Source organism: Balaenoptera physalus (genome assembly GCF_965194825.1).
Source record: "Balaenoptera physalus genome assembly, chromosome: 7".
Taxonomy (NCBI): domain Eukaryota; kingdom Metazoa; phylum Chordata; class Mammalia; order Artiodactyla; family Balaenopteridae; genus Balaenoptera; species Balaenoptera physalus.
Window position 1 is genome coordinate 26043804 of NC_138886.1, and position 24561 is coordinate 26068364.

Here is a 24561-nt window from a genome sequence, read left to right on the forward strand (position 1 = left end):
CTGGTGGATGTGGGACACTAGATCAGATGAGATCTTTTGTGTGATTATTGCAAACTAGCTGTTTTTAATCAAGGCATGAACATGAAAAGGCTTAGTGGAAAATTGTTCAAAGTAACTAGATAGGGGCTGTTTATTGGAACATAGAGTAGAAACTTAAATATTAGTTGAATTAAATGGAATCAAATTGTGGAAATTGGATGCAACTGGAAGGAATTGGGAGGGTTTGCATTCAAAGGAAAAGGGGTAGTAAAACTGTAATACAGTGTAGTATTAAGAGCAAGGACTTCAGAGTCAGACAGATTTGGGTTCCGGGTCTGGTGTATCTCAAGCTGATTTAGTGCCTTTAAGCAAGTTACTTAGGTTCCTTGAGCCTTGGTTTCTTTGTTGTAAAATAGATTAGTAATATTTACTTTTGGGGTTATTATGAGGATTGAATGCAAAATGCATATAACATATTTATCACAGAGCTTAGAACATAGATGTTCAATAAATATTAGCTGTATTATTATTATTATCATATTAAAAATTATAAAGATGCATTCATGGCCTCAGAGGGTCTTTGGTTAACAATGCCTGAGAATTCTAGAAAAGGTCAGCCTGGTGGGCTAAGAGAGAAAGTCAACCTGAGCTGGTGTCCAATGAGAAGCCCCATTTGGGTACAAGAGCTAAAGAAGTTTTAACTACTTTGGTCTTTGAAGTCACATCAAGATTTCCGCCCAGACCCAGCACATCTCAAGCCACAGATGTGCATAACAGCAGGAGCTCAATTAGTGGTTATTAAATCAGAAAGTCACAAAGATCTGAAACTTTTATGAAAAAGAGGTGTGTGATAGCTCCTCTCCATCAAATGAAGTGGTCCCTTTGAGCTGTGCCATCTTATTTTTTTTTTTTTAATTTTTATTATTTATTTATTTATTTATGGCTGTGTTGGGTCTTCGTTGCTGCACGCCGGCCTTCTCTAGCTGCAGCGAGCGGGGGCTACTCTTTGTTGCGGTGTGCGGGCTTCTCATTGCGGTGGCTTCTCTTGTTGCGGAGCCCGGGCTCTAGGCACGTGGGCCTCAGTAGTTGTGGCACACGGACTCCGTAGCTGTGGCGCACGGGCTTAGTTGCTCCGCGGCATGTGGGATCTTCCCAGACCAGGGCTCGAACCCGTGTCCCCTGCATTGGCAGGCGGATTCTTAACCACTGAGCCACCAGGGAAGCCCTGCGCCATCTTATGATTGTATTTTCAGGAAAGTCTCTTCTGGCAGATTGGAGCGGTTGAAAGGTTAAGAGAGGAGAAAGTACTGGCACAAGATATACCTTTTTCTCTTTAAAGTCTCTTGCAGAAGAACTTATTGAATTTGGAATCCCTTAGGATTCTAGATATAATTTCAGGGGAGAAGTCGTTTGCTTGCATCTACTGCTAGGGACCCTTCTGTGTTTCTTACTGGTAGATTTCCTTGCATTTCCTTTCTTTGTCAGTAAGAATTTACGTTTCAGTGAAAATCACATAATATTGTCCCATGTCACAAACATTATCAGCACACTCCAGAGTTTGTCTGGAGCCCAGTATGTAGTAGACACTAAGGACATACTTGTCAAATGAATAAATAAATGAAGTGCCTTAGAGATCTAGTTCAACTTGTCTATTTTACAGATTGGGAAACTGAGGCTTGGAGAAGAAAAATGAGTCATATAAGTTCATCAGTGACAGAGTGGGTCTACAAGCCCAAGGTTTCTCCAAGCCTAGAAATTATTATAAAACCCCAGATTTTAATGACTAGGTAGATATGAGAAATTCTAATTTTGAGTGGAAAATAGCCCCTGGCGGGCATTGGCAAATTATATAGAGGGCCATATTTTAGGCACTATGGGCTGTAAGATACTTGTTGCAGCTACTAAACCCTACCATTGTAGCACAAAAACAGCCATAGGCAATACGTAAATGAATGAGCATGGCTGTGCTCCAATAAAACTTCGGTAACTATGTGAGGTGAAAAAAATTTTTATTTATAGACACTGAAATTTGAATTTCATATAATTTACATGTGTCATGAAATATTCTTCTTCTGATTTTTTTCAATCATTTAAAAATGTAAAACCATTCTTAGCTCTCAGGCCATACAGAAACAGGTGGGGGGCTAGATTTGGCTGACCCTTGGTCTATGGCATTAAAAAGAAGAAAATTCTTGCAGAATTTTTGGCAGTTGCAGAAATTCCCTTAGCCCTTCTCTCACTTAGACTGCAATTAGAAAGAGTGCCATAAGCTTGGAAGAATGGAGTTCCAAAGCTTATTTCAGCTGTAATCTGTTCTTTCCACTTGTTTAAGGTCTGTCTTTTCAGGATCAGGCTAATTTCTTTCAAAGTGATTCTGTGGGTTTGCACAGTACTGAAAACACCAAAATGACCAATAATGGGATTGGTTAAATAATTGTTTGTGCACCCATACAACATAATAATCAGCCAAAGAATTGATGATGGTATTGATGTCAACTGATATGGGAAAACCATTGTTCATAATTAAGTGAGGGTAGGCAAATTATTAAGCATGATGTCTAGTTTAATCCCATTGATGTAAATGTAATGCTACATAAATGCATAATAAAAATTATAAGCAAATCTGACTTGTTAAGCAAACACAACATTATAAGCAAATATGACGTTTTATTTGTGTTTTTCTTCTCTTATTTTTTCTGTAGTTCATAATGGTGAATTGTATAACAATTTAAAACTTGCATGCAATAGAACCTTAAAAAGGAAAAAAAACTCTGGTTCTAGATGAAGTCTCTAACTGCTGATCTTGAAGCAAATTGCACAAGTGACCAGAGTCCACTCAAGTTAATGACGTTGACTTAAACACTGCACATTTTCCCACACATCAGTCCTCATTCAAAGGGCAGATGCAGCCATGCACAACCAAGTCTCCATTTGTCTTCTCCTTCTCCTCCTCCCCCTTCTTCTTCTTTATTATCTCCTCCTCCCAATCTTCCTCCTCCTCCTTCTTCTAAATCTGTGAACCTTTCCATCTTACAGACAAGTATGGCTGGGTGGAAGAAGCACTAATAAAGTTGCTAATGGATAAATCAATTTCAGCACCCAAGAGAACATGTTTTGTCATTATAGCAAGCTTCCATTCCATAATGGGGGGAATTTCTGTAATTTTTATTTTAAGCAAATCCAACTCAAGTGTTAGATGTAATTACTCAAAAATATTTCAGAGATATTATCTCTTTTGCTTATGTATATTCTTAAACTGGATGTGGAGAAAAAGAGGAAAGCAGCAAAGAAATGATTATTTGTGGACTGCCTACTAGGTGCTGCGCACTTCACCCATCTTTCCTCATTTACTCCTCACAACAACCCCATAAAGAGGTTCATAGTCCCGCTTTCAAATGAGGGATGCAAAGCTCAGAGATGTGAAGTTATTTGCTCAATGTTACACAGCTAGTATGGAGAGGAGCAGTATTAAAAGTACAATTCTACCTGGTTTCAAAGACCATGTGCTTTCAATTAAGCAATGGTTATTAACTCAGTTTTACAGATGTCAACAGGGCTGTATTCTGAAATAGCTCACTAATTTTGCTTTTAGGAAAAAGTTAAGAAAAAAAACTTTAGTCAATGACCTTAAGTCTCAAAAACAAAACAAAAATAATATTGATTAAAAATGTAACAACGTGGCTTCCCTCGTGGCCCAGTGGTTAAGAATCCGCCTGCCAATGCAGGGGACACGGGTTTGAGCCCTGGTCTGGGAAGATCCCACATGCTGCAGAGCAACAAAGCTCGTGCGCCACAACTACTGAGCCTGTGCTCTACAGCCCGCGAGCCACAACTACTGAAGCCCATGCACCTGAAACCTGTGCTCCGCAACAAGAAAAGCCACTGCAATGAGAAGCCTGCATACCGCAACGAAGAGTAGGCCCCCTTCGCTGCAACTAGAGAAAGCCAGCACGCAGTAACAAAGACCCAATGCAGCCAAAAATAAACAAATAAATTAATTAATTAATTTTAAAGAAATGTAACCACCATATCTATACATAAGACATGAGTTTTTATAGAATTAGAGCATGCATCCCATGGAATGTAACAAAGCAGTCTGAAAACTGCTCTATACTCAGAGAGTTTTAGGGACAAGAAAAACCTTGGTGATTCTGTAGTCCAGCTGCCTCATTTTACAGATGAGAACACTAAGGCTGTAAGAGAGGAAATGGTTTGTCTAAGGCCCTAGCAATTGGTGAGAGAGCTGGGGCTGGACTTCCGGTCTTCCACCTTCTGCTTCCTTCTGCTTGGTCACAGGGTTCCATGTTTCTCAGTTCAGCAAATCAGTCAGCTAAGCTCTACGATAGATGCCTCGGAGGTTTTGAGAGTTCAAATTGGGGAAAGAAACAAAGATGAGTAAGAAAAGTTTCCTGCTCTCAAAGAGCCATCAGTCTACTGCAGGAACATCCCTGGGAAACAAGCACAGCATGTTCAGTGTTATCATAGGAGGTATAGCTTGATAAGGAGTGCGTTTGCAGGGGGTGAATTTTGTTTTTTCTTTCCATGTGTGTGCATTTGTGTGTGTGTGTTCCCTAGGTGTTCTTTTAAATTTTGAATTAATTTTTTTTCTTAATTTTGTTTTGAATAACAGAAACCAAATTTTAAGACTGTCCCTAAATTTTACTCCTTGACATATATAAGTTGGATCGATAGCCGGTCGGCTACCTTAGCGCTTTTGTTCAGATCCATGCGGCCTGAAGAAGCAACTTGAGTTCAGGGGGAAAGAAGCCGACAGTTTACAGCAGAGCTTTTCCCAAGCAAAGTGCAAGTGCTGAAAGTCTCGCTGGCTGGCCAACCTTATGGCAAGCAAGGAGTGTCACCTCTTGGGTCCTTGCCAGAAGCCCTTGCTACCTAGCCTCCCAGCTCTTAATAAACCCTCTCAAGACAGAAACTTGTGGTGTGCTTCCCTTTTGACAGCATCTGAAGGTCTTTACAAAGAAAGACCGCCTTTAAACAAGGACCTGGCCTCTGATGTGGACTTGCTGTGTAATCTTGATCCAGTTTTTTTTTTTTTTTCTTCTCTGGATTTCAGGTTCTCTGTCTGTAAAAGGCAGGTATAGGACTATCTCATGGACAGCAAATACACATCATTTATTCCAGTTCACAACTTATTGTTTGCTTGAAATCAGCCACGGTTGGAATGTTTACACCACGTAAACTGGTAAATGCTACAAATCAGGACACTGCCTCCCACCCCTAGCTCCAATTCCCAGAACTAGTTATTAGACCTTTACCAGCATACCACTGCCTTCGTGATGCTTCTATGCTGTTCTACACTCATGGCAGACATTGCTAATCAATCACAGAATTCTGGTCCAACCGAACCTAGATAAGACTTAACAGTCTTCCTCCCTTCATTTCATCATTCATTCCTCCCTCTCTCCTCCCTCCCCTCCCCCCTCTTCCTTTCAACCTGTTATGCAGCAAATAATCTTTGATGCCTTTGTGTGCCAGGCAGTGGGGATGGAATAATGGACAAAATCTACAAAATTCCTCTTCTCGTGAAATTTACTTTCTCATGGAGAGAAACAGATATTAAACAAGTGACAGTGAATTTTAAAATAATTTCATATGGTGTAAGTGCTCTAAAAGAAACAAACCAAGTGGTATAATAATGCTTGAGGAGAGACTGGTTTAGATATGATCATCCGGGAAGGGTTCTCTAAGGAAGTGCTTTTAAGCCGAGACCTGTTTGATAAGAAAATGATGGTCCTGCACAGAGCTAAGGGAGGGCATTCTGGGAAGAGGGAACAGCAAGTGCCAAGGCCCTGGGGTGGAAACAAACTTGGAGTGTTTAAGAAACCAAAAGGCTAGTGTACAGGAAGCAACAGTAGGCGTAAAGAGAGAGGTGAGAGAAGTAGGCCGGTCCAGATTTGTAGAGTCTTATAGCACACGGTGATAAATTTGGAATTTATTGCAAAAGAAATAGGAAGTCGTGGGAAGAAGAGAGCTTAACTATTATGAACTGACAGGATTTTCTAAAAATGTAACTGAGGTGAAATTCATACAACATATAATTAACCACTTTATATTATACATACTATTATATAATATGTGTAAAATATTATATAATATGTATAATGGTGTATAATATTACTATTAACCACTTTATACTATAGTATAAAAAGTGAGCAGTTCAGTGACAGTACATTCACAATATTGTACAACCAGCACCTCTATCTAGTCCCAAAACGTTTTTATCATCCCAAAAGAAAACCCTGTACTCGCTAAGCTCAAATGATCCATCAGGGACATGAAGCTCTGGTGATAGTTCTCCCTTCTAATGATGCAGAGTCCAGGGCTCTGGACATCATTGCTTCTGGGTTCTTGACCTGATAGCTCATTTATGGTTTTGTAATTCTGGAATAATTTCTCAAAATCTCCTCCACTGCCATTGAACTCCAGGAATATCTTCAAATTTCTGTAATTGGAAGGATAGAGTCAATTGGCTAATATATTTCTTGTGACACTGAGATCAAACAAATAATAATCATCAAAGAGCAACATTAGGTGTACTTTTCTTGCAAAGTCCACCACCTCCAGTAGCACATTCCACCAAGATTTTAGCAGAAACAAGTGCATCATCGAAATAGATTAGCCCTTCCAGGTAATTCATGTCCTCCTTTCTTTCATCCAGCATTGAAAAGTAATAGGGAATCAAACTGATAAAATCCCACAGACCATAAAGACAATTTTTCACTCTCTCTTCTCATTAGCCATAGAGAGTTGCAAAAATCCATTAGTTAAATTAAGGACTAAAAATCACTGACTCATGAGGAAACAGCTCTGATAATCCTGGGTTTGGAGTATGGAATATTGATCTGATTTATTTTTTCCTAATGTGCCTATTCTTGGAATGGCAGTCTATACACATCTCCATCTTGCCTGATTTCTGGTGCACTACTAAAATGTGGAACACAACATAAAGGGCATAGGAATTGGAGATTGCCCCATTAATCCTTAATGTGTTCTTACATATTCCTGAATAGCAGATAGTCTAATTCCAAAAACATTGACAATATTGCGGCTCTGATTTATGTTGCTCTCCCTGACATGTCTAACTGATGGAGAGAGAAGAAAAAATGGATGGATGTTACTGCAATACACCAAGATAAAACAACGCATACATACACAGGTGTGTGCACATATCCCATGGCATGGGATGAGGAGATTTGGCAGTGAGAGATAGGTAACTTCTAGACATGCTCAAGGAATATGCTAATAGAACATCTAAGTGAAAATGTCTGTAGGCAATTGGATCTGTGCTTCTAAAGTTGAGGAATGAAGTCTGCGTTGGTAACTTAAATTTTGGAGTCATCAGATTATATATGATAATTAAAGCCACAGGATTATATGAGATGGTCCAGGGAGCTAGTACAAAGTGATCATAAAAAAGACCCAGGACAGAATGCTAACATTTAAGAATAAGCAGAGAAAGAATAAATTCAGGATGTCTAAGATCTTCCTAGAAAAAGGTGTTCTACATTCTTATGGGCAATATACTTTCATGAAGGAACACAATTACTTCTTAGGCCAGGACAAGCTGCAGAAGCACCAGATGTGGCACTCTTGGGGAACAGTATTCACCAGATGTTCTCTGGCCACTTCCAGCCAGTCGCTCTCAAATTTTCTTTCCAACACAGAGCTCTCCTGAACTTTAGATCTGCGTTTTCTAGTGTCTCTTTGATGCCCACAAGCACTTCATCCTTCCTTGCAAAGCTGATTCCCCTTGAAAAATATTTAAAAGGTAGAATACTAGGGATCAGGGACAGACTCAGTGGAGGAGTAAAGAAGAGGAAGAAGTTGACCAATGGAAGATGGTGGCATCCTTTAAAAGACTATTTTAAGGCTAGAAAGGCAGGCTATATGTTAAAAAAGAAAAAAAAAATACCAGATATTTCCTGGTATTAAATATCTGTATCTACTATGGACTTGAGTTCTTGAGAGCTGGGATGTGTTATTTATTTCTGTGCCCCAGTGCTTTGAGTAGTGTCTGGCATAGGTAAGAGCTGTGAACAAATGTTTGTAGCGTTGACTTGAATGCACTTTCAAATGGGGCCAGTAGCACCTTCCCATGAGGATTTATGTCAAACATCCTCAAGGGGCCCTAGTCACTTTTGCTTAGGCAATAATTTCATCAGTCAAACGAGGGAATTGAGTCACATTCTGGGACAAACAGTGTAAAACTCCTCTCGGTTGCACCAGACTAGCTTCTTATGCCTTTCCATAATAGAGACTTTCTCACTAGCACCATTGTTTTCACTTATGATCAACATATATGTGTATAATATAAAATAAAATAAAAACCTTGTGTTAGAGCAACTCAGTTGTTTGCTGTTCATGATAAATTCCATATTTAAAAGAGCTATCATGGGGGAAGGGAAAGGGGAGTTAGTGTTTAAAGGGGACAGAGTTTTAGTTTTGCAGGACAAGAGGTCTGAAGGTAGATGGTGGTGATGGTTGCACAACAGTGTGAATGTACTTAATGCCACTGAACCATACACTAAAAAATGGTTAAGATGGTAAATTTTATGTTGTATATGTTTTACCACAACTAAAAATAATAATTTAAAATTGTAGCTCAATTTTTTTAAAAAAGGAATCATTGTTTCTTCTTCAAACGTTTTGGTGTTAATGTTGTCTCTCACGGAGAGCGGAGAGTCAGAAGTTTAATCTCCTCTGCAGTGTGCAGACAATGACCTTATGTAATTCTGTGTGAGTAGTAAGCTGCACCGGGAGGGTTTTGGATGCCGTTGTGAGTTGCATTGTGTCCGCTGAAAAGATATGTTCAAGTCCTAACCCCTAGTACCTGTGAATGTGAACTTATTTGGAAATAGGGTCACTGCAGATGTAATCAAGTTAAGATGATTAGTTTTAATCCAATATGACCGGTGTCCTTATAGAAAAGAAGAGACACTGAGACAGGAGATATGTAGGGAGAACACCATGTGAAGAGGGAGGGGTGGAGCGATGCATCTACGAGGCAAGGAATGCTAAGGATTGCTGGCAACACCAGAAGCTAGGCAGAGGCAAGGAAGGACTCTCCTCCAGCCTTCAGACAGAACACGTAGGTGGCTTGATTTTGGACTTCTGGCCTTCTGAAGTGTGAGAGAATACATTTTTGTTTTTTAAAGACACCCAGTTTGTGTTCATTTGTGACAGCAGCCACAGGAAACTAATACAGGTGATAAGAAGAAGGGATCCCCTCTGGCCCTCTCTGAGCTCCACATGCATTTGCTAAGGAGGATGGGCTGATGAAGCTGGTCTTTACTGAGCATTCTTACGATGCACTGGTCTCATTAAGGGGTGGGGAAGAGAGGGAGGGGTCTTATCATTGTGACACACAGTCCTTCTTTAATAGGTGACAAGAGACAAAATTAAGGGCTACCTCTATGTTAAAAAGCAGTGACAGCACCAGTTGAATGCCTCCCATTTCAAGGAGACAGACACACGATCATCAAGTGGTTTAGCTGCTCCTCCAAAGGAAAGAAGCAGTTTGGAGTAGTGGAAAGAATGATGAATGAGACTTGGTTTTAGAAGTTTATAGTTTTGAAAGGGTCCTAAGATACAAATAATTAAATCTATTAAAAGGCAGAATGATTCAACATCAATCTGAGAGATGGGAAATACCCCCATGTGTGAGTATAGGTCTATAGGAAGCTTTCCAGAAAAGGAGGGCACTGCAATGAATTTCTGGGAAATGGGGGTGGGTGCAGAGAGGGCCATTCAGTCAGGGGGGAGAGGAAACATCTAGGATCCATTCAGGGCCTGATGAAGTTTGAGGAGAACATTCATTCTGTGATTACAGGAGGCATTAAAGGCTGTGCTAAAACTTCAGGTTGGATTTTCCGGGTATTAGGGAGACTTCATAGGTTTCTGAGCAGGAGAGCAATATGATCAGAGCTCGGCTTCAGGTAGAGTATCGTGCTGGTTGTGTTCATTAGGAGTTGGAAGAGGAAAAGTGTGGAAACAGGGAGAGCAATTGGAAATGTGTTGTTAAATCAATTATATTTTCTAAAGTGGCAGCTTGCCAATTGTCATTCAATTCTTTGGAGATTTAATTACACGTGAAGTTCAGAATCCATCAAGAAAGTTCACAGAGCAAGAGTGAGTCTTCAAAGATGGAATAAGAACAAAGAAGCAAGTCCCTGCCAACCACCTCCATTACCCATTTCCTATCACCCTAGATAATAATGAACTAATGTCAGGGAAGCTGGCGATTCATTTTACCTTTTTTTTTTTTTTTTTTTTTACCATTTACCAGTGTTTTACATTACCTTACAGTTAGCAAAATGTAGTAAGCACTAGTATTCAGGAGATTTAGTTATGAGCCCCTGATTTCTAGCTATAGAATGGAATTACTGTAGACTGAGATTGATTGCCTACATACCACCTATACATTGACTTTGATAAACCTTAGTCATTTCTCTCTAAAAGAGTTAGAGATTGTCTACCCAGTATCAGCAAGCTTCTTATTTTGCATCTGGACCAACTGATGGAAAAGAAACTATACACAAATTTTCTATAAGTCAAAATGAAAAAAAAAAGCTTTATTGATTCCTGTGGAGAAATGTATATTCTAATAACTTAAGTTACCTGCTTATTAAATAGAAAAATGCCAATTAAAAATTTTTGCACGGGGCTTCCCTGGTGGCGCAGTGGTTGAGAATCTGCCTGCCAATGCAGGGAACACGGGTTCGAGCCCTGGTCTGGGAAGATCCCACATGTCGTGGAGCAACTGGGCCCGTGGGCCACAACTACTGAGCCTGCGCGTCTGGAGCCTGTGCTCCGCAACAGGAGAGGCCGCGATAGTGAGAGGCCCGCGCACCGCGATGAACAGTGGCCCCCGCTTGCCGCAACTAGAGAAAGCCCTCGCACAGAAACGAAGACCCAACACAGCCAAAAATAAATAAATAAATTAATTAATTAAAAAAAATTTTTTTGCATGGCTTTTCAGTCACTAAAATGTTAATTTCTATGTTAATATTGGAGAAATTGCAGCAAGGAAGCACATTTCTAGTTTCTAACTTCATGCTTAAATTAGAGCAAAGATGATATTAGTTTTCATAAATTAACACAGAACTTAGATCCTATGTGTAACGAGGTGGGCCACGTGCATTCTTGAGGCTAAGGGTTGCTCACTGCTGATTTAGGAAGAACCCTTCCTTGGACACATGGGAAAATGAATCCCAGAGATGTGAAGTGATTTGGTTGTGGTCATATGCCTACCGACTTGTTGAATTCTACCAAAGATCATTCATTTGGGATCCTGCATATTTATTTATTTATTTAGATCCTGCATATTTATCATCTTACTATTGTTTGTTCAACACATATTTATTGAACATCTACTAAATACCAGACACCTTCGAAGTGCTGGAGAAACAGTGGTAAAAAAGACAAAGTTCATCCCCTAAATCCTAATGAGGAGAGAGAGAAATAAATCGGATAATGGTGAGTGATAAGAAAAGAAAAATAGCCATTCATTTAGTGATAAATGGAATGAAAAAAATCGAACAGGATAAAGGGACTTGACTTTAGAGCACTTTTAGGTTCACAGCAAAATTGAGCAGAAGGTTTCCCATGTACCCCCTACTCCCCACATGCACAGCCTGCCCCATTGTCAACGTCCCCACCAGCGTGGCACGTTTGATGAACCTACACGGATGCATCACTATCACCCAGAATGCATAGTTTACATTAGGGTTCACTCTTGGTGGTGTACATTCTGTGCATTTAGACAAAGTTATAATATTTTTAGATTTCTAACACTTTCACTGTAAAATAGATCTTCCTCTTGAGTTACATAGGAAGGAATTCGGGGTCAGTACTCCACCATTCACTTCTAGAAAGCAGCACACCGTTCGCAATTTTTCACTCATTTGTAAGCCTGTAGATTTGAGGGTTGGTATCACTACTTGTATTGAGAATGTAAGCAGGACGTCAGTTCTTCCCTGTTCTCTTGCATGTGCTCCCCTGTGGGATTGACTTGTACAACAGCATTTGTGAGTAATGTAGACTGGAGACTGTGTGAGGAACAGAGAAGAGGGTTTGCACCCCACCTTAAACAGCCTTGGGCTTGGAATTCTAAGTTCACACATCTCCCTCTTCCTTGGTTCCTTTTCTGTTGCCCAACCACAAGGGGTCCTATTTTTCTATCCTTTTGTACCAATGGACTGGTCACCATCCTTTCCCTCTTCCATAGTTCAGCTCCGCCCCAGATGCTGTCTCCAAATCATACCCTGGAGCCCAGTGAAAGAACAGGTGGGCCACCTTCACAGACCCATCACCTTAGAAGGCAAGTTAGGAACCCCCTCTTGCACTTGAGAAGACTTTTGGACTCTTACTCCCGAATACGTAGCTTTCACCACACTTCCCCACAGGTTATAGAAATGCTCTACAGAGGAGAATTTCTATTTTCTACTCATCATTGGGGTGATATGTGAGTAAAGAAGATGACCTACCTCTTACATTATGGATGAAAACACAATGTTGTTGTGCACGGCGAGGAGAAGAATCACCGGCAAAGCCACTGATTGAGCTTTGGTGTACTCTTCTCTGCTCAAGGGTGATTGTTTAATTAAGACCATCTGGCTCATTCAGCAGTAGCCAGCACAAGGAAACACTTAAAGGACTGGTTTTCTGATATTAAATATGACTTTTGAAACCCAAATAGTTCTTATTATTAAGCCTGCGATCAAAGGAGAACTTAATTAGCTTTAGGACTAGAAGTGTAAATAGAAAAGGCATTCACGAACAAACACGTTATCCTTCCTGGCAGATCAGCTTACACATCATGGACCGCTTCATGATGATGGGAAAATATAATGTATTTGAGGAAAAATATTAGCACAACACCATCAAGGGGATTTGCCTGATGTAAATGTAACATGCCTATGTATACATTTATATATGAAAAAACTTCTTTTATAACAATTACATTACCTCTCTTCATCTTTATTATTAATCATTTTGAAGCCCTTGGCTTTGATATTTTTTCTAAGATTTTTCTCACCACCATTCAAAAATTTTTCTTGAAGGATCCCTTAGTATAAACTAATACTGCTATATTAAGACTCTTAAATCCTTTAATAATTCTTTGGATAATTCCTAAATTACTCTAAGAACTGTATCCTTGGAAATAAATCCTAAGAACAAAATGAACATGGTTTTGTTGGAAGGACCAGCAAAAGAAAATAGGCATCTTAGAATGCGCTAGAAAAGTGGCAAAAGCTTTTTAGACAGTCGTTAGCTATCCTCATGGAGGAATAGATTAAAATGTCTAAAAGAAATAGAAATGTTAAATGCTCTAATTTCCCATCAAGTATGTAATTTCTTTTTTGTTTTGTTTTATATCCAACCAGTTGGAACCTACAGAATAATACAGCACAGATTTCTTTTTGTTGGTCCTATAATACTTCCCCCGGAACAATCATGCCTGCAATTCGGGTACTGTCACAGCCAAACTGATGTCTTCCCTTGGGACCATGAGGAACAATTGCCCTTCCCCATGGGGTGGCTCTAAAAGCCGAGTCTAAAAGCCGAGCCTGGTAGATGGATGGCAGCCACTCTCTGGAGTGCACCCCGCTTTGTGGGTGAGGCTGCATAGTTGGGCCAAAATACTTTCTCCCAAATGGTTAACTGCTAATTGTGTGCAACTGCTGCAGAGCCCTGTAAAACCAAAGAGGAGAAAAACCATGACAATTTTTTTAAATTAGCGGAAAACATGCTCTTATTTTTTTGAATCCCCTAAGGATCTTATTTTTTGTTTATTTTTAAATTGTCCTTGTTTGTTTCAATCCTTTCCTAGGCTTTAGTGTGATTAATTGAATGAGGCATGGACATTTTATTTGCAAACCAAATAACACATAATATATTTTTATTTTCCAAACCCCACATGATATAACTTCAGATCCATAACATGCGTGGAAAATAAATATTTCATTAATTTCATTGTCCCTTAAACATTCATTTTTTTTCTTCCTCTGAGTTTCTCTCCCACCTCCTCCCTTTTTTCCTCTTCCGCATAGGTTTCAAAACTTCTGGAAAATGAACCAGTTGAGTGTGTTGTACGGGGGGGAAAGTGTGGGCCTTGGAGGCAGGGACTGAAATCCCTGCTTGGCTACTATGTGATTTTTGGAAAAATTAGTTCACCTCTCTGAAACTCACCTTCTTATTTATAAAATGGGGCTAGTAAACCTCCAGGGTACCTGGGAGATGATAGAATGTGAAATATGGTCCTAGCAGGGGCTGTGTGGCCAGAAGCAGGGGCACAGGAGACTGCAGCCTGGCATCGGCTCTCCAGTGGGCCGCTTTCTACCTGCAAATTCCTTCACTTCTTTGTACTTCACTTTTATTATTTGTAAATTAGAAACAAAAACAGTACGTGCCTTGACTCATCGCTGGGAGGCTTAAATGACTTCATCACACTTGCAAAGTGCTTAGACAGTGTCTGCCACGTGGTCAACACTTGACCAACGTTTGCCATTATTGTACTCAGCAGAACTTCCTGCTCTCTGCCTACCTTCTCATGTTAATGATGTGTCCAAGGTGAGCCCACTCCCTCTACCTCAAGCTCAAGGGCACTTGAGTGAACCTGTTCAGCTGCAAAGTTTAGCTTCTTTCCCACACCCAAGAATCTCTGGGAGTTTATGAGTGTGTGGTGGTGTAGCTGGAAGGTGTAGCCCTCAAGGAGTGACCGGATTTTTGTGGTGCAAGGTCTAGAATCACAGGTCGGGTGTTGATGGCACTCATTCAGTGAGAAGGCAAAGTTGCAAAGCTAAGTAATGACCCCACTCACATAATGGGCTCTTCTGCCCTGGCCAGTTGGTGGGGCTGTGGTCAGTGCCTTAGTCCAGCAGAGCTCTTGGTTAGGACCCTCATTCACGGTATGGTCCCAAGCTAAGGCACCAAGAGCCATCTGAAGGGGAACTAGTGCCCTGCAGAGCGAGGGGTTACCCAGAAAGCACAAAAGAGCTGACCACTGAGGGACCACTCCCTAACTCCCTAACCCTTGCATGTGTTCAAAGTGCAGGAAATGAGTGGCTCAGGGAGAGTCATGACAATTCTACGGAATAATTGATTATCCAGAGATCTGGTTAGGAGAACTGCCCCCAGATAGCCAAACACAGTTGAGTCTGCCAAGCAGAAGCCAAGAACTCAGCAAGAGGAACTTGAGATATTTGCCACTTAGCTCATTTAGGGCACAGGAAGGGTCCATGCACAATCTCTGCTTTGAAGTTTTATTGCACTTATGCTAGTTTAGAGCCTTCTCACAGTAAGTTACTTTCAGAATTTCCCCTTCGTTTGGCAAATTCTGGTGGAGAACTCACATACTAAAAATGACTTCTCTCCTATAATCTGGTTGACTTTGGATGGTGAACTAAGCCTGGCATAGTGGGCAAAGAGATTGTTACCACTGGTGTATTTCCTGTGTGTTGGTTCCTTGGTTGTATGGCCAGTGGATGTGCAAGCTGGAGGTTGTTGGCTGCATTTGGTCTTAGTTGTGGTGTGTGGGATCTTTGTTGAGGGGATCTTTGTTGAGGCGCGTGGGATCTTTGTTGAGGCGTGCGGGATCTTTCGTTGCGTCGCATGGGCTTCGTTGCGGTGTGTGGGCTTCTCTCTAGTTGTGGCGTGCGGGTTTTCTCTCTCTAGTTGAAGCATGCAGCCTCAGTAGTTGCGGCGTGCGGGCTTAGTTGCCCCGCGGCACGTGGGATCTTAGTTCCCCGACCAGGGATCGAACACACGTCTCCTGCATTGGAAGGCAGATTCTTTACCACTGGACCACCAGGGACATCCCTAACCCAGTTCCCACTTTGAACTTCTGTGCCAGTGACCCTCTACACCATATTCCCCAAACTTACATATGATTGCTTATTTGAAGGCTGGCAGTTCTGATTTGTGAAGTGTGTACCTGGTCTCTAGTATCTAAAGTCCTCTGATAGTGAGAGTTGTAGGTTTTCCTCTTCATTTTTGCCCTAATATAGTCTAACCCCAGGCACTCAAAGCTGGCCTCCCTGTATAAAATAAGGACTTAGTAGAATTTTGTGAAGGCAGATTCTAATACCTGGTCTAATAGGCAGAATTCTAATACCAGGCCTTCCCCAGTTCTCAGAAGATTTGAGAGGCTGGTGGTAGTGCTGGTGGGGATGTCTGGGTTACTGTTACTCCTGGAGCTTCTTCTTTCTATCAGATAGTGCCCTGGTCTTAACCGGATAACCTCAAAATAGGTCACTAAGTGGTTTAGCAATTCAGAAATAATCCTTTACAAATGTCCTGTAATACCTCTAACTCCCAGAGCCCTGTGATTCTGAGGACTCCCCGGCTAAACATGTCCTGTGAGCCAAGGTCCTCTCCTCAAAGAGGAACAGAAGGATTTTTGCTACAGCAGAAAGTAAATGAATTCTCTGCAGGTCACAAAGTAGCCAAGGGTTTGGTAGGATAATTTGCTATAGTCACAGCATCTTACACAGATTCCATTTCATTCAAACTCTCAATCACATTCTCCACCCCAGGATAGCCGTTTAAAAGTTTGCTATTAGATGTTAAAACATGAGCGCCTAGACTATGAGATCCTTAGGGACCTAGCAACCTGTGATTTTTCATCTACAATATTAGGCCATCAGAATACTGAGCAGGTTATTCTGGGGGAATTGGAGGTACTTCTGATGGCTTTCTTAAGATAATTTTAAAACTTTTGAAGTTGTCCAATCTCAAGTTATTTGATCCATATTAGCTTGATTCTAAATAGAACTCATAAAACCAAAAGCTCTCTAGGTAACCTTGGGGAAGTCTGACCTGTGTCCTTCCTTAGTAACATCACCTGCAGAGGAGTTTTGCAGAACCTAAGGAAACCACTTTACCTGAATAAAATGTAGAGGGATGGGAGGGGCAGAGTTGCTGCACTGAAGACTCAGCATTTAAATGACTAATTTGGTTTCACTGTAGCCTGGAGCTAACAGTTTGGATCTCTAACCAGCACGAAAACACATTTCCTCTCCAAGGAAATTGAGTAAGAATGTAGAACCAGAAAGACAATAGTGAAGTATACTTACCATGACCTCAGCTGGTCAGTTGAGTCAGGTTCAAGGTTGCTTTCTTGGAGGGAAGTGTGTAGAGGAAAATTAATATAGGCAGTAAAAGTGGGTGTGGTCGCTCTAGAAGGCTGTGTTAAGTTAGTTAATCACTCTGAAGGTGGCCTCCTAAGTCAAAACAGGCGTCCAAAAGCAGATACCCATTTGATTTTAAGTTTGTAATATCCAGTAATCGTCATTGTCTGATTTAGCTACTAAGATCTCCCCCTGGAAAGCCTTCTGACTCAGTTGCCTGTCTTATCCATGGATGTTACAGTCTTAATTTGGGCCAGTCCCTGAAGAAGATGCCAGCATCTTGCTTTCATTGTTTGAGGGTGATTTCATCTGATTTTACCCTGTCTTTGTTTTGATGTCTGTAGAGTGTGCCGGCCAAGGTTACTTCCTCTTTCAGCCTGGCTTGGCTTGGCTCCTGAGTGATTTAAGACCTGTTTTGGAACTAAGTGTAGGAGTTGGATCAGTGTGGAAGTCAAGGTCAGATAAATAACCATTGTCATGAAGAAACTTAGGCAGAAATGGGTCTGCGCATCCACAGCGAATGTTCTTGGTGGGTCCTGTCCCATTGGTTCTAAATGACCCGATTTATTTTTCTGGGAAGGGAGGAGGAAAGGAAAGTTGTCCCCTGGGAATGTTCCACCAAACTCAAGGCCCCTAGTTCGTGCTGGAAGTTATTAGAGATACTAGTCTTGGGGGCCATCTCTTTCCAGGAATTCCTCACTTGGGAAAAGAGATGATGTCCGGATCCATCTGAGATGCCTGCGTGCTGGTGTCAGAAGGTGGTGACTGGCCGGGTGGGTTTGCCCAGTTGAACAGAGTCCCTTCCACTGCAGCCAACTTAACCTTTATAAAATACAGATCAGATCATCTCACTCCCCTGCCTAAAACCCTTTGATGGCTCACCTTTGATTATAGAATCAAGTACTAGATCATCCACCCGCCATTTTAGCTCTCCACAATCAGGCGTCTGCTTATGTCTCCAGCCTTTTCCCTCACTGTGGACCTTATCTACTCAGCCTTAGTGGCAATGGTTGACAAACCACAATTCATGAGCCAAAACTGCCACTCACAGATCAGACCACAAGCTAAGACTGGTTTGTATATTTCTGAACAGTTACATGTTAAAGGGTTACACAATTTCCAACACAGTATCTTCAATTTTGCCTCTTGGCCTGCAAAGCCTCAAATATTTACTGTCTGGTCCTTTACAGGAAAAGTATGCTGTCCCCTGTTTACATTGTCATGAGACTTTCTGCCATACAGAACCCCCAAAAGCACCATTGTTGCGCTCCACCGTGCCTTTGCTCAAGCTATTTCTGCTCCCTGAAATTACCTCTCTTCCTCAATTACTAGATAGCTTCCATGTGCCAGGTGCTTGGAATACAGAGCAAATAAGCTCCTACCTTCTAGGAGCTCACAGCTTTGTGAGAAAGACATGCAGCTATAGCAGTGAGTCCAGAACTGTGTGGTAAGGGCTGACAGTGTGCAGTGGGGACACCTACATCAGACTAGGACATCAGGGAAGGCTTCCTGGAGGAGATGGTTGTCTGAGCTGAGTTTTAAAGAAAGAGTAGGAGTTTGCAAGGTAAAGAAGAGGATTCAATTAATGCCTGCTTTTCCAGGCACATGAGCAGTATCTAAAGCCATAGAAGTGTCAAGACCTTCATATCAGGAGAAGGCTGTGTAGGATCACAGGACGATTTTTAACAGGGAAAGGCAGAGTCATATTTGCCCTGTATAAAGATGGCACAGGCAGAAAGGGCAAGGAACAATTGGGGGCAGAGAACCAGACAGGAGGTGGTTTTACACATCCAGTTAAGAAGTTGTGATATCAAAATCAAGGCAAAGATGGGAATGGGGGAGAGGTGAGAAAGCCTAATTAACCCTCTGTGGCAGATGGGTAGTTGGAGGTGGGGTGAAGGAGGAGGAGATTCTGACTTTGGCCCCCTCTTCTACATGCCCAGCTCCAGTCACTAAGTAGATGATGCAGCCGCCCCCCTCCCCCCGGCCCTCAGCTGGGGAAGATCAGGTGGGGATGTGCAGGGAGAATGAGGGTCTCTCGTTCAAATGTGAACACATTTGCCTCCTCCAGGAAGCCCTCAGGCTGAGTTGGGGTTCTCCTTTGTACCCTAATGGCATTGTTTAGTTCTATCAGAACAGGTACAGAGTGACACTGAACTGATCTATACTTTTCTATTTTTTTCCATTTAAGTGGGGTGAACTCATTGAAAGCTGATGTAGTGTCTAATTAATCTTTGTATCACCAGGGCCTAGCACAGTGTCTAGATGCTCAACAAATGATCATTGAGCTGAACTGAATAGAGATGGGGCCCTTGGGAAAGGCCCCCAGTGTGGTGTGGTTGACCAAGCACCCTTTTTGATCCTCAAATAGACTTGGGTTGGACTATTTCTACTTTCTGGCTTTGTGAGCTTTGCTGTCACTGTATATATTTATCACATATATATGATACCTTTCCTGCCTGTGCTCTAGGGCCACTGTGAGAATAAAATGGAGGCAGAGGCAGCAGGTATGGATAGTGGAAAGAGATTGGGTGTTGGAAGTCAGAAGACCAGCGTTCCAGTTCTAGCTCTGCCATGACTACACTTTACCGCCTTGACTAAATTATTCCTACTCTCTTGGCCTCAATTTCTCCATTTATAAAACGAGATTAGATTGGATCATATTCGTTTCCCTTCTAGCATTCTATTATGTTTTATGAAACGAGGCGATGGATGTGGCAGGGTCATGCATGTGGTAAATCCATGCGCAAATAATAGAGGAGTCACTTAGAGTCCAAGAAAGGCTTCAGCGGTAAACTTCATAAAGAGTGGCCCCTCAGTGCATGCTGTGATGTGCCACTTGGGTCTCCCCTTCAGAACTGAGGCACCCATCCCCAGCTGCCGGGAGTGTTGCCTGCTGACTGTCTGCGGGAATTGTCCTTAGCGGAAGGGAGGTGCCTCTCCCAAGGTAGCTTCTCCCCGAGGACAGCCTCCATCCAATCACTGTTCAGTGTGGGATACAAAGGCCCAGCCCTGTCAGCTCAACTTTGGACACCTCTGAAGAGTCACCTCGGCTTCAGAGCTCCCCTGGGGCCCACTGGAACTGCATCCCAGTTCAACTTCCCCGTCATCTCTACCCAGCCCTGCTTCCTTCACTTCCTTCCCAAGAAAACAGCTGCGCACAAATCGCCTTTTCTGAGTGTTTCCTAGGGAACTTGACTTTGACTTCTTATCCCCTGGCTTCTCGTCCTCCAGGGACTTTGATCAGGCATGTCAGTGTCCCCCATCAGGGGCGTGGTGGAAGGGCTTGGCTCCTCCACCTCTCTTAATAATTACAGAAATGCAAGGTGGGACTGATTCCTTTAAAGGCAACATCCGCTGTGTATCCCACTGTACTTCAAAATGGCAAACAAGATTTCTTCTCCCAAGAAGCTATTCTAATGCCCAAAGTCAAAGAAAGTTGTATGTCAGAGAAGGACTGGGTTAGTTAGTAACCCCTGAAAATGGTACCATGAGAAAAAAAAAAAAAAAAGACTCTAGAAAAATAAATCATAGCTGATAAAGCTTACTACTCTATAAATCAACACCCAGAAGGAGGGGGTATAAGACTTATTTTTCATAGGTCTTGCACCAACTGTCTGAGTTTCACAATTTGGTTATACCTCAGCCAGAAGTTTTATTTCTGACATCTTTAGGTCTGAAATAAAGAAGCTAGGGCTTCCTTCTGTTGTCCAAGTTCAGTGGACCCCAAAGAGGCAGAGAAATAGGACAAAAAGGAAGAAGAGATAAATGATTAGTTAAAACTCTTTGAATAGCTAGATAAATATTGACTAAGATCCTGTAAAAAAGAAGCATTCAGATCTGCCTGGAAAAATTATCTTCCCTCCTTGCTCCCTCCCCTACTGTTCAGCGGCTCTGCTGCGAGAATCTGGCTCCGTTATTTCTCTCAGTGGGAGCTGGCATTTGAATGACTCAGCACAGCACTTTTTCAGCGGGAGACCCTGCCTCAGGTGGCGATCAGGCCTGGGAGAATTGAGGTCTCATTTAAACTAAGTCAGAAATTTCCCAACTTGTTTTAAAGTGAAATAGATTTGTAAAAATAACAATGATAATTATTTGACAGTGCTGTTATAGCTCCCAGATCGAAATTTTAACCTTTAAAGTGGAATCCATCCTTTTCCTTTCCCAATGAAACGAACTTTCTACTTCTCTGTCAGGCATTTCCAACCTGAGCTGAAACACTTGCCAGCTCAGATAAGCCTAATGTGAGTAAAACAACAGCAGGATAATTTGTTTCTTTGCGTTTTTGGTCTTTCTTAAATCTTCATTATTGCTCACATTAGCTATTTATGTCCATTTTTAAAAGTAATTTTATCTTCTTCATACTCCATGCCTTAAAAAATGTGTATGTGACCCAAGCCTCTTCATTTGGGGGAAATGGTTGATACTTTCCTATGTAATTTACACCACTTTTTACATTGCCCTTATGGGGTTTTATTCCAGTTTTTATAAATTGGAGTATAATTTACCTAGAATAAAATGCACTGATCATAAAATAGGGCTCACTGTCTCCCTCAGGCCACAGTCCATCTGATCAGCTGCCCTCTCCCATTTTCTCAAAGTTCCACCCAGGTCAGCTCTGGCCCAGGTGCAAGCTATTCCCACCTTGGGCCCCCCCCACCCTGCCCTGGGGCTCTAGAAGACTCCTGCTGTTCCTCCAGGCTTCCTGCTGTGTACCCTCCGCCTACATCATCTCAACTGGGACCTGGTTGCACCTGACCCGCCGTGTCCTTCAGCACCCTCTCAGGAAGGGCAGTCACCCTCTCACACCCTCCACGTCAGGACCAGCAGTGGGGTTGGGACCCTCCCCCCTCCCCCTCCCCCCTCCCCCCTCCCCCTCCCCCTCCTCCTCCCCCTCCTCTGTCCGGCATATCCTCCGACTCTTTCCTTCTGCATCTCCTTCTTCAAGGCAATCCCGCTGCTCTTTTCCTAACCCCAGTCATATTACTTACCAACCTCCGTGCCACTTTTCCTCAGTCGTAGAGGATTTTTGTATCTTGCTCACAGACCTCTTCTCCTCCCACGTGTCTGTCATCTTCCTCAAAGACTTAGAATATGCAAAAAGGAGCTAAATAAATTCATGTATTTATCCCGAAGCTTGTCCCACTGTCTGTGTGGCTGGCGTTCCCGATGGCCATTTCTGCCCAGAGCTATCGGCGTGTGTGCTTCCTTGTGGCCCTGGGCCTCTGCGACCTCAGCCCCGTGTCCAGCTCACCAGCTCATCTGGGTCCTGCCAGCAGCGTTTCCAGAGCCAGAGCATCCAGTCTTCCTCACCATGTGGTTTTCCACTGGTTTCACTGGGATCTGCAGGTGCTGCTGCCCTCCTCCCAACACCTCGTCTCCGTTCTCTCACAGAACCTTCCCTGATCTGGACCTTGCAGACCCGCATCACGGCACCTGGCGAGCTGCTCAGCAAACCTGGCAACTCCTGCTCCTGCTTCTGAAGCACTACGTTCCCTGCCTTCCTCACACTTACCTGGGGCCACGGGACTGGATTCTAGTCAGGGAACGTGAGGCATTTCCTTTGAGGCCTGGCCCACAACAGCCTGATCCCTCACGCTCTTCCCCCTTTGCAAACTGGATGCTGACACCCAGGGTGAGATTGAAAGCCCCCCCTGAAGAAGATGGCAGAGCCTGTTACCTTGAATTCCTGCAGGGAACACAAGCCCCTCGGTCTTAGTCAGCTCGGGCAGCTATAACACAAATACAGTAGACCGGGTGGCTTAAACAACAAAAATTCACTTCTCCTAGTTCTGGCAGCTAGGAAGTCCAAGATCAAGGTGCTGGCCAGTTCAGTTCCTGGTGAGGGCCTTCTTCCTAGTCTGCAGACTGACACCTTCATGCTGTGTCCTCACATGGTGAAGAGAGAGACTGTCTCTCTTGTGTCTCTTTTCTAATGGCATTAATCCAGTCTCTGAGGGCTCCACCCTCATGACCTAATTGCCTCCCAAAGGCCCACCTCCCAATACCATCAGAGCTTCAGCATATGAATCTGGGGGAGGGGGACACAAACATTGAGTCCATAGCATTCTCTCTCCACACCCCCTGTCCCACCTCCCATGATCGAAGAAAAACACACACATTGACCATGAATTTTTATTTATTTATTTATTTTTTACGTATGTACTTTTTTATTTATATATATTTATATATATATATTTTTTTTGATGTGGACCATTTTTTAAAGTGTTTACTGAATTTGTTACAGTATTGCTTCTGCTTTATGTTTTGTTTTTTTCTGGCTGCGAGGCATGTGGGATCTTAGCTCCCTGACCAGGGATTGAACCTGCACTCCCTGCATTAGAAGGCGAAGTCTTAGCCACTGAACCACCAGGGAAGTCACTTGACCATGAATTTTTTTAAAAATCCTTTTACGAAGTTAAGCCTCTGAAATTTTGGAGTTCATCTGTTACAGCAGTTAGTTTCATCCTAACTAATATAAATGTGTAAGGAGAAGGAATTCTAAACTGGATCATGTTCAAGTAGAGTCATCAGGGACATAAAAGTGGGTCACGGGGAAGGGGGGCAGGCTTAGGGTGAGGGGATAAGGAGAATTAAAGTTCTCTCTTCTTTGTGGATACTTTCCTTTACTGTTTCATCCTTTCGGACACTCTCCAGAATGCTTCATTCATGGGACCGGGGCTTCTCCCGGGCCTGTGTGTAATGCTGGGTAGGAACGAGGGAATGATCCGGGGAAAAGGAGGCACTGAGCGGGGTGAGAGGGTGAATAATGACCTCACCTCTCAGAATGTAGCCCAGCCCTCCCGCACCCATCCTGGTGGTAGCAAAGGGGGGATGTTCTTTCTATGGTATGCGCCCATGAGGGGCCTATGACATCAATAGGCAGCTACTCAGGAATTTGGAATTCTGGATCCCGGTCCCCCTTTCCTCCCTCACAACTGGCAGTCTGAGTTAGGTTGGGAAATGGGGCAGAAGCTGGGTGAGAGAAAGGTTCAGGACCAAGGCTGTGCATAAGGCTGCAGAGCCCAGGCGGCCTGTGTGATGTGGGCCTGATATGGGTCCTGGTGGGGACAGTGGGTTCTTCCCTGGTGCCACGGAGGCCTGAGTGTCTGGACCTCACTCCCCTAACTGGCATTTCTTTGTTTCTGCTGCAGTGGATGGTTCTGGCCATGATGCTGATGAGGGAAATTACTTAAGGAGCAAGTCTTTGCCCCTCCGTTCTGTCTAGCGTTCCTCAGCCTAGCGTCTCTACTTAGAAACATTATCTCCCCAGATCTCCCAGTCCCTGAGCAGGAGCTGCCGCGTTATGGCCTCTGGGAGAGCAAAGTGCTTCATGGATATTATCTCATTAAACCCCCCAACCTTTCCCTTAGGAATCAAGCCACTCCCTTCACCTCCACCCCCAACTCACAATCCCTGCTTCGTTTGAACCAGA

The 24561-nt window shown here is 42.8% G+C and overlaps 2 long non-coding RNA genes across 2 annotated transcripts in view; one reads left to right on the forward strand and one right to left on the reverse strand.

The window, feature by feature from the left end:
• The window catches only part of LOC309665076, a 236336-nt gene that overhangs the window by 160644 nt on the left and 51131 nt on the right, over positions 1-24561 (forward strand). The gene's annotated exons all lie outside the window — the stretch shown is intronic.
• Positions 901-24561, reverse strand: part of LOC309665087 — a 230806-nt gene continuing 207145 nt past the window's right edge. The window contains exon 2 of the long non-coding RNA XR_014266206.1: positions 901-10756. This is a non-coding gene — a long non-coding RNA (uncharacterized lncRNA). The remainder of the gene's footprint in view (positions 10757-24561) is intronic.